This window comes from Hipposideros armiger, unplaced genomic scaffold (genome assembly GCF_001890085.2).
Source record: "Hipposideros armiger isolate ML-2016 unplaced genomic scaffold, ASM189008v1 scaffold_682, whole genome shotgun sequence".
Lineage (NCBI taxonomy): Eukaryota > Metazoa > Chordata > Mammalia > Chiroptera > Hipposideridae > Hipposideros > Hipposideros armiger.
The window spans coordinates 799,992-815,589 of NW_017732032.1; the positions used below are offsets into that span (position 1 = coordinate 799,992).

Here is a 15,598-nt window from a genome sequence, read left to right on the forward strand (position 1 = left end):
GGTATTTGTCATTTTTTCTTACTTGAAAAGTTTTATTTAGCTTTCTGTGAATATAGTCTCTATCATAGCCTGATGGGGTTTTCTATAAATGATGAAGACATATTGTCATTTATCATTTTTTGAAAGGAAATTTAATTGCTTGAAAAAAAAAAATCAAAGCTGAAGCCTTAAGAGGAAAATTACCATCCAGTACATTCTCTAAGATTTCTTCTTACTGTGTTTTTGGTTTGTAAGATGTCTGAGGAAAGGACAAGTTGCACTCTGGGAGTTTTAAAAAGTTATGACAGGAAACTAAAATATATGACTTCTGTATTTAAAGAGATTTCACACCAGTATGCCATTTGCTTTATAACTTTTGTGTTCTGTACTGTTAAAAATGTCTTTATCTAACATTTAATGAACTAAATAAAGCATATCAGATTTCCCGATTAATTTAAAGACCACACTATTTAACATTTAACTAGTAACTTTTAAACAGTTTGGCTCCCAAGTTCAGTATGTTAAGAACATAAAAATTTAAACTAATGAAAATGCAAAATACACATTTTTGGAGTTGATAAATGCTTTGTTTAATCAAATACATATTTTCCCTTCTCTCCTAAGTCTTCTTAAACTTTAAGAGGCTTGTTTAAGTAGTTTGTAAAATTACCCAATTCTGCTACTTCGCTCCATCTTTATTAGAGAATGTGAAAAATTGATTATTTATGAAACAATTACACAAGACTTCCATTTCATAGGCTCCCAAACTCTGAAACACAGATATATAGAAAATATACATTTAAAATTCCTGTTTATTGCAATGTGCGAAACCAGTTTCAAAATATAACCCTTTTCCTCACCCCCCCCCCCCCCCCCCCCCCCCCCCCCCCCGCCCCCCGCAACTAATAAAATTAGTTAGGCTCTCTGGCTGAATGCTTATTAAAAAAAAAAATTTTTAAACGTTTCTGTAGTTGCTTTAGGATCACCCTTCTCCCCCTCCTCTTGCCCACATACCCATTTAGACTGGCAAGCCTATTTTCATTTTATTTCAAAGATTTTTTTTTTTTTTTTAAGCGAAAGCAGGGGACGGCGGGGGTTGCTAAATTTATCTTCTTCTCCAGCCACGGGGATGAAGAAAACACATTTACTGCGGGCGGGGGTCTGAGGGCCTGCAAACAACTCGAGCAGGCGCCTCGGCCAGGACGGGCGCGGAGAGTCGGTAGGTCTCCGGGGAGGGCCCGGGGGGCGGCCGCGGCCCACAAGACATGGTAGGGGGCGGCCGGGCCGGGTCGGGCCCCGCGCGGGCTTTATGGCCGAGGCGGCGGCAGCGGCGCGTGTGTAGCGGCGGCGACGGCGGGCGGGAGCGCGGAGGAGGTGGAAAGAAGGGGGGCGCTGTCACGGAGACTCCGGCCGCCGGAGACCCCGCCGCAGAGAGGCCACTGGACTCCCCGGTCGCGAGGCATATGCGGCGCCGACCCGGGACTCCAGGGGGACCCACCGGGCGGAGGAGGGGGCCCATCTACCCTTCCGCATTTTCCTGGGTCTCTCTCCCGGGCGGTGACGTGACGTGCTGACGGCGGGCCCGTGCCGGGGAGCTGGGCCGCTTTTTGTCAGCTCCGAGCTCGGCCCCTCCTCCCTCCCTCCGCCCGCCCCACCAGCCGGAGCCCGGCCCAGTGCTCCAGAGAAAGGCCGGCCTGCAGCACCCGCCACCGTCGCCGCCCGCCCGCACGCCCGTCCGGTGAGTTCCGGGCGCCGCTGCGCCCGTGGGGGCCTAGCGCGCCCGCAGCGGCCTGGTCCCGGCCTGGTCGGCGGCCCGCAAGGCGCCCTTCCGCGCTAGGCCGGGCGGTGTGGCGCGCGGCGCCGAGCAGGCCCCGAGGAGGCCGCAGTTAGGCCCGGGGAGGAGCCCGGCTGCCCCGAGCGGCGGCGGAGGCGCGCTCCGTAAACGGGCGGGGGTTGGGGGAGGGTTGCCCGGTGGCCCGGGCGGCGGCTGAGGGGGCCCGGGGTCGGCGCCGCGGCCCGCTTGGGCACCGCGTGGGGGCGAGGCCTGGCAAGGAAGCGAAGGCTGCAGGCGTGAGGTGAAGGCCGCAGGCCGGCCGGGCCGATTTTCGCTATGTAAATATCGGCGAGGGGGGAGGGACGGGGGACAAGATGGCGGCGGCTCGGCGCCTGCTGCAGGGGACGATTGAGGGGGTTGTCGGGAGGGGCAGACGCCATCTTGAAGGCGGTGTCGGAAGAGAAAATTCCGCTACAGCCCGTGAGGGGGGGTCGGAGAGCGGCCGGCGGCGGCGGCTCCGGTGACGGGCTCCGGAGGCCCGGCACGGCAGCGTGTGCGCGCGGAGGGGGCGTGCTCGCGCCCCATGGCGGCCATTGCCCTCGCCGCCATGATGGGCTCCAGTCGCTCAGCGGCAGCGCCACCTTCCTGCCCTGCCTCCCCCAGCCCCGTGACTGGCTGCTGCTTCCGCTGCATTTTAACTGAGCTGCGGCAGGCAGCCATCACCGCCGCCCCGCCGCTGGGGCCAGCTCGTCCCTTAGCGCCTCTGGCCCCGCGTCTTTTCCTCGCGCTTGTTTGCCACCCGAGAGCTGTCGGGGCGGGTGGCACCCCAGGCACCTGGGGTCACCACGGCAAATGGGACCCCAAGACAATTTATTACTCAAGCGGCGAAGTCATACGTGGCCATTAGGGTGTCCTCGATGCAGTTGTTTTCCAACGATCATTGCCTTCTCGAGTATCAATAAGACAATAAAAATAAAATTTGATAGGAAATAAGCTCTCACCACTTTTAGCCGATAGAAGAAAAACTGCAAATTGCAGAGCACGAAAACGGAGGAATAACATTTTGAAGTCTTTTGAGCTCATTTATTTGGAAACAACTTTTTTGAAAAGGTGCATTTAACCTATTTGTGATCTGTTGGTAGTACTTACTGTTTTTGAGGAGTAAGAAAAGGCCAGAAAGTTAATTTTCTTATTTTCTTACTGAAGGACAACTTAATGTGATGCAGTGGTTTTTTTGGTTCATGTACCTCTCATCGTATTTAGAATTCTCTATTTGATTTGGAAAATTGGAAGGTGGAATTCCATCCCTTAAAGTAGTTTTGCCTGCATACTACACAACTCGCCTGTAAATTCGGAGCTCAGTGTTAGCAGTGTATTGTGCTATTGGCTAAGAAAGGTTAAAAAGGTTCTTGTAATGCAGAGTGTGGCTGCAAGAAGTTCCTTGTTCTGAGGTAGATGAAAGGAGGTGAAAGTGCTGCGGGAAAGTTACAACCAATTACTGAGGTTTCATAGGAAGGCAGGGTTTCCTTTTGGAGCACCAGGAAAGGTGTTCCTGAAGTAGGTGACATTTTGAGGTTACTGAAGGATGGGTAGGACTTCCCTAGGCTGAGGTGGGGTGGGAAAGGGCATTTCAAGGGTGACGCTTCATCAGAAAACAAGTATTTACACTTTGCCTGGGGTAGGGCAATGGTGGGAGTTCTGGCCAGTAAAGGTAGATGGTGGAAGAGCTTGCTTGTCAGGTGGAAAGGCTTGTTTATACCCGATGGGGGAGGCCAGGGGAGCCCTCAAGTAGCAGGGCAATGACACACCTGAGTGGGGCTTTATATTCACATAGCAGTTCCATTAGACTAGGAAAAGTTTCAAAGCTGAGAAATAATGAGAGTAGCAAGTCGATCAATGCTTTCACTACCGGAATGATTACCAAGAATGTTCAGAAGTTAAGCCAATTTTGCTACTTTCTGAATAATCCATCTACTAGACAGCTGCTCCTTTTAAAAAAAAATTTTTTTTTATCCTGACTTCTCCAAATAACCTTGCGCTCAGAGTTATTATTTCTCTAGTAGACAAACAGTGAGGGGTTTCTAACTTTTCATTTACTATTTTGGAAAACAGGACTAGTGCTGTGGATTACTTTACTAAAGTGAGGAATGAACCTGTAAGTATTCCCATGGTAATTTTTTAAGAAGTCAGTTTTCAAAAGTAGGTTAGAGGAACTCATTACTAAAAAGCGGCCTTCGGATGGCCTTTTGCAATCCCCGTTCTTTCCCCTGATGAGAGGAACCAACTTTTTGTTTGAGAGGGTAGCTAACGCTGTTTGCTAAGCCAAGCCTTCTCATGTTTTGATTAATCTTTGACTATCCACGTGTGGGGAATGTGTGTCCTAGTATTTCATGATGTAAAACTATAGGTAGCATAAATAGTCACTAGAAATTTGTTTCAGTTTTGCCATTCCTAGACTGCCACAGGTCAGAGCAGTGACGCCCCATGAGAGCATGGGAAGGAACTGGAGATTCTCATGGTTATCATAAAAGGCCATGGTTTAGGGAAGTTTGAGAAACAGTGCATTGTAGGAGGCCCACTGGAAGCAATTGCTAATGCAGGCTGGATTGTAGAGGTGGTAAGAGTAAACATACACTTAGAAGAACCAGTTGCTTTCTATCTTGACAGCTGGGAAAGACATAGAAGGGCTTTAAGAAAGAAGTGTATTGCTGCATGCACAGTACAGCAGCAGATGTTCTAGTACGGTGAGAGTGGATGTTCAAGGTAAAGATAGTTAGACTTGAGTCGTATAACTAAGATGGGTAAGGGCATAGTTTGGAAGGATTTCTATCCCAAAGAGTTACCTATAAAATGCTTTCTTAGGCCTGGAAAACTAGTGCAACACCTTATTAGCCTACCATGTTGGATAAATGAGGTGTTAGTTTTTAAGTTAAGAGGCTGTTTCAAAGAGATGCAAGTTTCCTTTTTTAAAAACATGTTTACAATGCATTAAAGAGTTTTTCTCCACATTGCTTTTCATAAATGCTTCCTCTCTAACTCCATCTGGACTCCTATTGTCACTGATGACCTTATTTGTATTATCTGTGTTTGTGCACACTGGTGATTCCAGGCTTTTTACTCTTAAATCCTCAACCCGCCCTTGAAACCCCTCAGCCTTAACAGAGATTGCCTAATCTTTTACTTAGAAGGATATGTGATTATCTGATCTAAGCATTTGAATTTTCTTCCTTCCATTTCCCGCTCTTCCTCTGTCTCTTACCTAGGCTTTCCTCCCTCCTGTTTTTTTGCTGCAGGAAGAATTGGCCCCCTTCAGGCCCAGCTGCTCTGCTTGTGCACTCCACCCGTCCCAAAGGACATGGCTCTGTCAGTGATTCTGTGGCTTGCATCATTGCATGCTAACTGCTGGTGCCTTTCCCTCCTCTTAAAAACATTCCTAGGTTTGCTCATCTTATGAAAACCTCACCTGTCTTCTCTTTCCTTTCACCAGTATTTTTATTTCTTTTCATCCCATTTATTCCTAAATAGGGTAAAACTTCCACAGCATGTCACCAGGTGTGTCATATAAAACACACTGTGTTTCAGAAACTCTGTGCCTTCTCTGTCTTCTATCATGCGATTTCCCTCAAGGTCAATCCTTTTTTCTCGAATCTTCTCCGTGGTTTCAGTGTTTCATACCATGCCCACTCTCTATTTTAGTTTCTCATGTAGCATTTTCAGTTGCCCACTGACCATCTCCATCCAGGTGTCTTGACTATCTCAACATGGCTGAAACCAAATTTATCTGGCACATAGTAGATACTATTTATTGAAAAAAAAATGTTTTAACTCGGAGCCCCTAAAACAACTGCTTCTAGCTTTCTGTTAACGGCACTTTCATTTTCCCAGGCTCATTCTTTTCTGTCTCATATAGCAATGGGGACATCTTTAATTTACCATTTAACCTATTATATTTTAACTGTGTGTTTATGTTTTTGTCATCTTTTCTAAACTTTAAATGTCGAGTCAGTTTTCTCATTTATCCTTGTTCCAAAGCAGTACCTGGCATATGGTCATTATCTCTAAAAACAATGATCTCAGTCACTGAATGCAGAGAATTTTATGTAGTTGAATAGTTTTCAACTATCCAAGCATCCAGTCCGTGTGTCCTTTGACCAAGGAGTATACATATTAAGGCTCCCCCCGCCCCCCCACTGCTTAACTTTGGGGTTAATAGACCAGTGTATTCTTATTCCTGTCAAATTATTTCTCCAAACAATGCTTTATAAAATCCAGGTATCTTGAACAATATTTTACTCAAAGGGAGGTCCACTTTAAGGAAACGATGTGGCTATTAGGATTTTTAAAAATACTTTTACAATTTTAAAATTATGAAATATTTCAGAATTACAAGTATCAAATTACAAATATGTCAGAAAAGTATCAGATTTAACAGATCTTGCTATTTTATTATATATTTGCTTCATAACATTTTTTGTTTGTTTAAAGAAAGAAAATCTCACAGATCCAGTTAAAGAGTGCCCCTCATCCCATTCCTGTCTTTTCTTTACCAGAAGTAACCACTGCCCCAATATGTATGTACCGAAAAAAGTATGTATTGCTCTGTGTTTTAACTTTACATAACTGGTATCCTACTGTGATTGTCATTGTATATATTTTTTCACTTAGTGTGTTTTTGCGATTTATCTATGTGGTATGTGGATCTAGTTCAGCGGCTCTCAAAGTGTGCCCTAGGAGTTCCCAGGGATCTCTAAAATTCCTCCAGCTGCATTCTTCTGTCCACTGCATGGGTTCTGTACAGAGGCTATATGACACATGATGTCATAACAGATTGAACACAGAAGCAGTTATGGGAATCCAGCTGGCCTCTATTAAGCTTGTCTTGAAAGAGGTTTGCAAAAATGTAAAGCAGTGCTACTCTTTGCACTATTTTTTTTGAAAAATAGTTATTTTAAAATAAGTTATGTTTACATACAGTGAGTTTATTTTTTATGAATTTATAAATATTTTTAAAATGTCTCAGATTTAATTTCTAATGTAAATATCTATAGATTGAACCCACATAAACAAAAACTCTTTGGGGTCCTCAAGTTTTAAGACTGTAAAGGAATCCTGAGACCAAGAAGATTGAAAACTCTTGCTGTAGTTCATTCATTTTACTTGTATTTCAGTATCTAAATATATTGTGGTGTGTTTATTATGAAGGGGCCATTATGTTGTTCGCAGTTTTGTGTCCCATTTGACACTCCCACTAGCTGTGCATGAGCCTGTTTCTCCAGACCACTGCCAAGAGATTAGACTTTGCAATTTTTTCCAGTCTATTGCGTATAAATGGTATCTAATTGCTGATTTCATTTTGCATTTCTTAGATTACTAGTGAGGTTGAGCTTTTTTTCCCACGTATTTATTAACCATTTGCGTTTTCTATGACTTGCTTGTGCCTGTCCTTGGCCCATTTTCCTATTGGGTTGTTGCCTTTTTTTCATTGGCTTATGGATATTCTTTTTATATTTTGAGTACTAATGAATTGTAAGTATACGCACTGAAAATACCATTTCCTAGTCGGTGGCTTATCTTTCAGCTTTGGTTATGGGTTTTTTTTTGTGTGTAGGACTTAATGTGAAGGTAGTCAGTTTTCTCAGTTTTTTTTTTTCCATTTATGGCCTATGTTTTCTTGCGTCTGCAAGAAATTCTTCACTTACCCCAAGGTCATAACAATACTGTGCTTTTTCATACTTAGGCCATTAATTCATCTGGAACTGTTTTTCTCGATTGTGTGATGTGGGGATCTAATTTTATCTTTTTAATATGAATTCGCTGAGTAGTTCAGCCTTTCTTCCCACTGATTTATAATGCAACTCCTGAGGTTTGTCATATTCTCACATATACATATCTGTTTCTAGTTTCTCTTTTTTGTTTCATCAGTCTGACTATACCTAGACCACTCTGATTTAATAGTGATAGCTTTGTACTTAAATCTTAATGTTATTTTTCTTCAGGATTTTAAAAACTATTTTCCTCCTTTTGTTTATTTTTGGGTCAGTTTGTCAATTTCTATGAAAAACTTGGATTTTTATAGAATTTGCATCAAATTTATAGACTAAATAGATACATATATATATATGTATATATATATATATATATATGCTAAGTAGTGGAGCTGGGGTTTGAATCTGGGCATGCTCTACTGCTTTTCATAAAGCTCTTGCACAACTTTTGTTAGTTTTTTTGCTAGGTACTGTGTAATTGTTGTGACTAGGATTTTCCTTTAGTTATTATTTCTCTTTAGTTACCACTGATGTATAGGGAACACTGGACTTAAACGTATTGCTGAACTCTCATATTCCCATATTCCATAGATCCTGAAATGCACTCCCATCCCCCCTTACATCTTAACATCTCTGAAATCAAAATAGATCTTGAATTGATGGTGTCCTATAATCAGTGTTATCCAGGCAGCAGTCATGATGTAGTTCTTGCCAGCACATGCACAAACTTGGTCAAGACTTCATTTTGTCATCACTTAAATGAGTATGTGCATTGTTGTGTTGTTATTTCATGCCAAACAATACAGCTCAAGGCAGAAGAAATGGGAAAGTGGGTGTCTGACTGGAAAGAAAATCCCATAGATAATAATGGAGCATTTAAAAAAATGCTGCATCACCAACACTCTTGTTGGCAGAGGACAGTATTGTTGGGAAAGATTGAATAGCTTTGAGTAGAAAAGCAATCCATAGTAGGACCCTGATTATCATGAAGTTTTAGGAGAACCCTACCAATTTCTTTTGCTTCTGTTTTTCTTTCTATATATGCACAAGATGTGATTTTAAAAAAATGTCTAAATAAATCTAAAAGAATTGATAAGTCTAAAATGAAAAATGAAAATGAAAAGAATTGATAAGTCTAAAAACCATTTACTAGTGGCTGGCACAGTGTTGAATAAAAGCATTGATAACATCCTTGTCTAGGTACTTTAATGGAGTGCTTATATTTTACCATTAAATATGATATTGTAGTGGGTTTTTTTGGGGGAGGCTAAATGTTATTAGTTTACGTTCTCTTCTGCTTATCATTTTAGAGTTTTCATCATGAACAGCAGTTGATTTTTCTAATGCTTTTGCTGCATCTATTGGTGTAATGAATTGCATTCATAGATTTTCTCTTTTAAACTGTCTTTGGAGTCCCTGGATATTTGTATCTCTTTTTGTTATTGCCATGTAATTTTCCTTTTCCATGTAGGCTTTGTATTGTTTAGATAACAAACAAGGCTTCATAAGATGAATTGGGGAGTATTTGTTCTTTTTGAAACAAGTTGTATTTAATAGAGATATTCTGCTTCTTAAAAATTAGACAATCTGTGAAGCTGCGTGGTGTCTGTGAGTTGGTGTTTTATTTAGTAAGGTTCTTCATGGTGGTAAGTCTTTTTGGCTTTTCTTGAATTTTTTTTTCTTGTTACTTCTACAAGAAGAATATTTTAGAAAAATATAAATTTTCAAATATACTGTTATAAGATATTTTTTAATGACTTTAAAATCTCTAACTTCATTAATTTGTTCCTTTTGTTTTCTGATCAGTACTGCCAGTAACTTGCTTATATTAATTATTAAGACTTTTCAAATAGTTCTTTTTGACCCTTTCTGATAATATTTCTGTCCTTTATTTGCATTCTAACATTTAAAAAATTTAGGGTTGGAGGTTCAGCTCATTAGTATTTAATCTCTGCTCTTATGTGCATTTAAAACTATAAATATTTCTCTGAGCTATAACTAGATGCTGTGATTTTTTGACATGAATTGATGTTTATTATTTAATTATAAATATATTATGATCTTCATACTTTTCCTATTGTCCATTGAATTATTTGGAACTTTGTTTTCAAGTTTATAGGATTTTTTTTTCTGTTATCTCTGTGACATGTATTTCTAATTTATTGCATTATAGTTGGGGAACATTGATTGATATGCAAAAATCAATTTTATTTCTTTGTAGTAACAAAAAAACATTTTAAAAATCAAATTTAAAAGCCAGTATAATTTATAAGAAGGTCAAAGAACAACCACTACCTTGGAATAGATTCAACAAAGCATACTAAGACCTTTAGTTAAAAACATTACTAAGAGAAATGAAAGAAGAACTAGATTAGTGGGGAGAGATATAATGTTCATGGATTGGAAGCATCAATATTAAACAAAGATGTCAGTTTTGTTATGTTGAGATTCAATGCAATCTTAAAACCCCTACAGGACTTCTTTTTTTTTTTTTTTTTGGATAGACCAGTTTTCAAATTTATGTGGTAATGCAGAGGGCCAGGAATAGCAAACGCAATCTTGGGAAAAAAGCTATAAGACTTATACTACCATATATCAAAGCTTATTATAAAGTTATAGTGACCAAAACAATGACTGCAAAGCCAGATTGATCAGTAGAACAGAATAGAGTCTGAAAGCAGACGTACATATATAAGGTCAATTGATTTACAACGAAAGTGTATTGGGATTTTGATTGAATGTAGAGGTTAATTAAGAAAGAATTGATACTACTGATCTAATATGTTCAAGAGCAAGATTGATTTCTGTATATATGTGTTTTTTTAAATCTCACTTAAAGAGTTTTCAATTATTCTTATCAATGGCAATTCTTATCAATGGCATTTTCCATTCTTCTGTATTATATAAGAAATCTTTTGTCCTCAAGTATATTAATTTTGTACCAGCACGTTTTTCAGTTGATTCTCTTGGGTTTCTTAGATCATATATAACTAAGTATTATTTTTTCAAATAATAATTGTATCTTGCATTTCATTATCTTACCTAATTGTGTTGACTATCAGTTTTCATACAGTCTTAAATAATAATAGTGTTAATGGGCATGCTTGCCTTAATTTTCACTTTAGGAGGAGTACTTTTAGTGTTTTACCTTAGTTGTTTTTTTTTTTAAGATTTTTATTGGTGAATTGGGGGGATGGGAACAATGCTGGGGAGTTGGGGGAAGGGGAACAGACAAGTTGCTGTCGTTTTGTTCCTCAGTCTAGTTGTGGAGGACGTTGCTTCACCGGCCCAAGTTGGCACCATCATTGCGCTCTTCCCGGGCGAGGCAGATCAGTCGCCGGCTTCTGGACGGCCGCTCACTGCGGCTGCTGGTCGCTCACGCTGGCTGCCGGCTACATACGGTAGCCCATGGCAACCCACTGCCACAGGGGCTGCAGCCTACGCTGTTGCCGGCGACTCACAGCAGCCCAGCTCCAGGTTGAGCTGTTGTTCAGCATCTTAGCTGTAGAGGGCAGTGTCACTGGCCCTCATATGTGGGATCCGAACCGGGGCCCTCTGGCGTCCCAAGTCAGTTCTTAACCATCGTGCCACTCGGCCGGCCCATGTTTTACCTTAGTTTTAATACATGTCTTTTTGTAGATACTGATATCATTCTCCTATCCAAGAACACATGTTGTAACAAAGTAGTTTAAGATTTGCATATAGTTGTATATTTTTTAACAGCTTTATTGTCATAAAATTCACCCTTTAAAAATGTACATTTCAGTGGTTTTTAGTAGATTCAGCATTGTGCAGCCATCACCACTAATTTTAGAACGTTTTATTACCCCCCAAAGAAATCTTGTACCCAGTAGCAGTCATCCTTTTCATCATATGCCCGCCCCTGCTCACCCCACCCCCACTAATCTACTTTCTGCCTGTATGGACTTGTCTATTGTTGACATTTCATATAAATGGAATCCTATAATTTGCGGTCTTTTGAGTCTGGCTTCTTTCACTGTTTTCAAGGGTCATCCATTTTGTAGCACGTATTAGTATTTCATTCTTATTGTATGTTTTTAACTATTAAGAAAATAATCTCGGGCCAACCAAGTGGCTCACTGGTTAAGAGTTGGCTTGGGAGTGTGGGCTCTGAGTGGCGGGGTCGCTGGTTTGGATCCCACATGGGCCAGTGACGCTGTGCCCTCTACAGCTAAGATGGTGAACAACAGCTCGACCTGGAGCTGGGCTGCCGTGACTTGCCAGCGGTGGGTGTAGGCTGCAGTGGGGCTGCCATAAGCTACAGTGAGCGGCCAGCAGCCAGCGTGAGCTGCCATGAGCAGCCGTCCAACTGCCTCAGCCAGGAAGAGCTTTTAAAAAAAAAAGAGAAAATAATCTTTCTATTCCAATTTGACTTAATAGTTTGTTTAAATAAAAAAAAATAGATGTGGAATTTCAATTTTTCAGCAGCTGTTGAGAAAAATCAGGATTTTACTTTTTTCACCTGTTAATTTGGCCATTATTTGGCTCCATCCTTGAAGTCTAGAATAGCCATACTTTGTCAAGGTCTAAGTGTGTGTATATATATATATTTTTTACATGATGGATCACACTTGCAAATACTTGACTTGGGATTCATAATTAACCACATTTTTAGTTTGGTTACATTATTTTTGTTAGGTTTTTTTTTTAAGATTTTTATTGGGGAATTGGGGGAATGGGAACAGTGTTGGGGAATTGGGGGAAGGGGAACAGACAAGTTGCTGTTGTTTTATTCTTCAGTCTAGTTGTGGAGGACGTTGCTTCACTGGCCCAAGTTGGCACCATCATTGCACTCTTCCCGGGCGAGGCAGATCAGTCGCCGNCAACCCACTGCCACAGGGACTGCAGCCTACGCCGTCACCTAGCAGCCCAGCTCCAGGTTGAGCTGTTGTTCAGCATCTTAGCTGTGGAGGGCAGTGTCACTGGCCCTCATATGTTGGGATCTGAACCGGGGCCCTCTGGCGTCCCAAGTGAGTTCTTAACCATCGCGCCACTCGGCCGGCCCTTGTTAGGTTTTTTAAAAATGGTAAATTAGTTCTGTAAACAGAATTGAGAAAGCTTTCCTTCTCTGTGCTCTGGTGTAGTTCAGATAGCTTTGGGAAAAACCTGGAGCTTTTTGAATGGGTAACAGATAACGTTCTCTTTTTTTTTTCTTTCAATTTTATGGTGATTGGGTTTTCTATCTCTTATTGAGTTAATGCTGGTAACTTATATTTCCCCTCAATGTGCTAAAATAGAATTATAGACTACGCATATTCTTACAAGTTTTCATTCTGTATATATGTTTTTTTCTTTCTCGTTTCAAATTATGTATGTTTGTGTCTCCCTACCTCCTTTAGATTATTATCTAGTAGTATTTTACTATCTCCCCAACACCTGAAAAAAAGTCACGTTTAGAATTTTTTGTTTTGGGTACAAATTAGCTGGCTCCCTCTCTAAAGAATGATCATGGAATTAATGTCGCTTGTAACCAGTGGAGCTGATATGCAGTGGAACATACCCATTGTTGGTTATGTAAGAAGCTGGTGAATTGCAAACCAGCCTCTGCATTGTCAAGCCTGTTCTTTCTTTTTTTTCATGATTAAGTATTTATTAAGTTATAGGTAGATCAATGTAAAAACACTCCATAACTCTGCAATTGTGAAATTAAAAAATTTGTTATAGTTGTTGAAAAGCTTGATATTACATTGTTTTCAGGATTTAAGATGTTCAGAGAACGTGTCAGCACTGAATTTACAGATCCTTACTGACCCAAGGTAATGTATTTAGGAAAAGCAATAATAGGAAGCATGTGTTCATGTAATTAAGAGCAGGTTCAGTATTAGTCAAGTTACTGTGTTGGTGATATGGCAAGACAGTAATTTAAAGAAGTTGCATAGTTTAAGAATATTTAAAATAGTTTGAAACCTGTAAATGCTGCAATATGAGACTTTTACAAGTAGTTACTAAAAACTAAGGAAAGCCCTTATTAGCTTGAAAAAGTAACATGAAAGCGAGACTACTTTAATCTACCTCTCCATAATTGTAATGCATTATCAGAAAGATTTTCTAATATAAGGAGACATATTTTTCATGAAGGAGTTCAGTAAGCTAATACCGACCTTTCTTCATCATGTACTGCATTTGCCAGAAATCACCCTTTTAAAAAGTTTTCCCCTGACAGTTTTATTTAGTTTATTCTGTGTACAGTGTAGTCTAAATTAATCTCCACTTCATATTATGTCAAAGCACTATCTTCATCCTTTGATCACATCAAGTATTTCAAACCTCCACTCCAGCACACCTGCAGCTAGGGGCAGAATACTTCATTAGAGGAAATATGTGAATAGGATTTCTGTTTGAAATCACAACAAAAGCTACTATTTTAAAAAATTTCACTACAAAACCGAAAAAGGGTGATCCAAGGAGATGAGTTGTTACACATTGTGGTATATGGTAGAATGTTATGTAATGAACATGGATTGATAAATTATTGACTGCATTAAATAGCAAAGTTTCACTAAGGAGGCTATACTGCATTACTTATTTGAAACTAGTTAGAAAGTGTATGCATTTTCTAATATCAAGTTACAGTCTTAAATACAAAGGCATTAAAAAAGTGTAGTGGGGAAAAAGAAAAAAAAAGAAGCAAAAAAAGAAAAAAACACACACAAAAAGAAGTAAAACGTGTAGTGGGGAGAAAGGTAGTGCAGTACTTTGGGTAGTTTGTAGCTAGCTATCCTGAAGGATATTGAACCTCTAGTACCTGGAGGATGGGCTACTCATCCACAATTAAAGGAAAGCCTGGCTGGTTACATGGTTCCTTTCTCTCCCACAGACTCATTCTAGACAGGACGCTTGTGGCCAGAACTTAGGTTCAGTGCTAGGCAAACAGGGATTCACCTGTGAACCTAGGAAATACAGCCCAGCTATCAGAACGTAACTCTAGTCTAGACCCTCACCTACAAATAGGAATGAACAACGTAAAAGAACCATGCTTTGGAGGAAAACCAGCAGTCTGAAAGAGAGGCACCAAATTCAGTCAACTGAATAGTGAAACAGCTGGGGAGATAGTTTAATAGAGGTACAAAGTAAACTTTAAGTCCTCAGATATTTGGGAAGATGTAGCCACCTAAAAAAGAGAAAGATTGCTGTAAAAAAGAAACTACGTTTACTCTGGAATTAAAATATGACAGTTTCAATATAAATTCAGTAATGGAGTGAAGATCAAATTAGCTAGCTTAGAAGAAAGTTGAGAGATTCTGAGAATGTTGTAGAAAGACAAAGATAGAAAATATGGGAGAAAAGTAAAGCAGTATGAGGGTAGGTTTAGGAGCCCTCACAATCCTCGAATAGAAATTTTCGTAAGAATGAACAGAGAAAATGGAAGAAAGTATAGAAACAGCACAAGGAAATTCCTGGAGTCTTTTGATTGGAAGGGCCCACTGGGTTCTGGATGTAAGATGATGACCAGAGCCTGTTAGAGAGGTGGTAGTGACAATAAAGAGGACATGACAAATTCAATAGTGGCTGGCTTTGAGGTAAATTTAAGGGCTGAATTGGTAATGGAAGCAAAATATAATTGTGGATTTAAAAATTAGATATCTGAAGAAATGATGATTAGCGTGGAACAATGTAGGGGAAAAAAATGGGGAAAGAAATGTAGCTTTTGTTTGCCTTTCCTGCAGCGTGAGCAATTCCATCTACCGTGTATAATATAATTTGGTTCTCTGAGCGTGACTTAGGGAGAGGAACTAGAGTCGAGTCATAAAATTAAAAGACATTGAATTTTGGGGAGACGAAAAGCAGAAACGTGATTCTTGTGTGCATATTAGCTGCAAAAAGCAAAGTGAACATATAAGCACCCTGTTAACTTGCCCAAGAGGGAGATCATGAAAGTATCTAGGCACCAGGGGATATAAAACATACATTATATTCATTATCTTTAAGATAGCTAAAATGCCATTTCTTTTTTTTTTTTTTTTTTAAGATTTTTATTGGATAATTGGGGGGATGGGAACAGTGATGGGGAATTGGGGGAAGGGGAACAGACAAGTTGCTGTCGTCTTGCTCCTCAATC

At 40.3% G+C, this 15,598-nt stretch overlaps 1 protein-coding gene across 6 annotated transcripts in view; it reads left to right on the top strand.

Annotated features, from left to right (window-relative positions):
* The first annotated feature begins 1,108 nt into the window (after positions 1–1,108).
* The window catches only part of ZFX (zinc finger protein X-linked), a 51,834-nt gene continuing 37,344 nt past the window's right edge, over positions 1,109–15,598 (top strand). Inside the window, exons 1-2 of one of the 6 annotated variants that reach the window (XM_019626533.1) lie at positions 1,637–1,717; positions 6,239–6,340. The gene's annotated coding sequence lies outside the window, so the exon portion shown is untranslated. Of the gene's footprint in view, positions 1,199–1,619; positions 1,718–1,778; positions 2,092–6,238; positions 6,341–15,598 lie in introns of those variants that run through there. The other 5 variants (XM_019626534.1, XM_019626538.1, XM_019626532.1 and 2 more) reach the window with 5 other exon arrangements.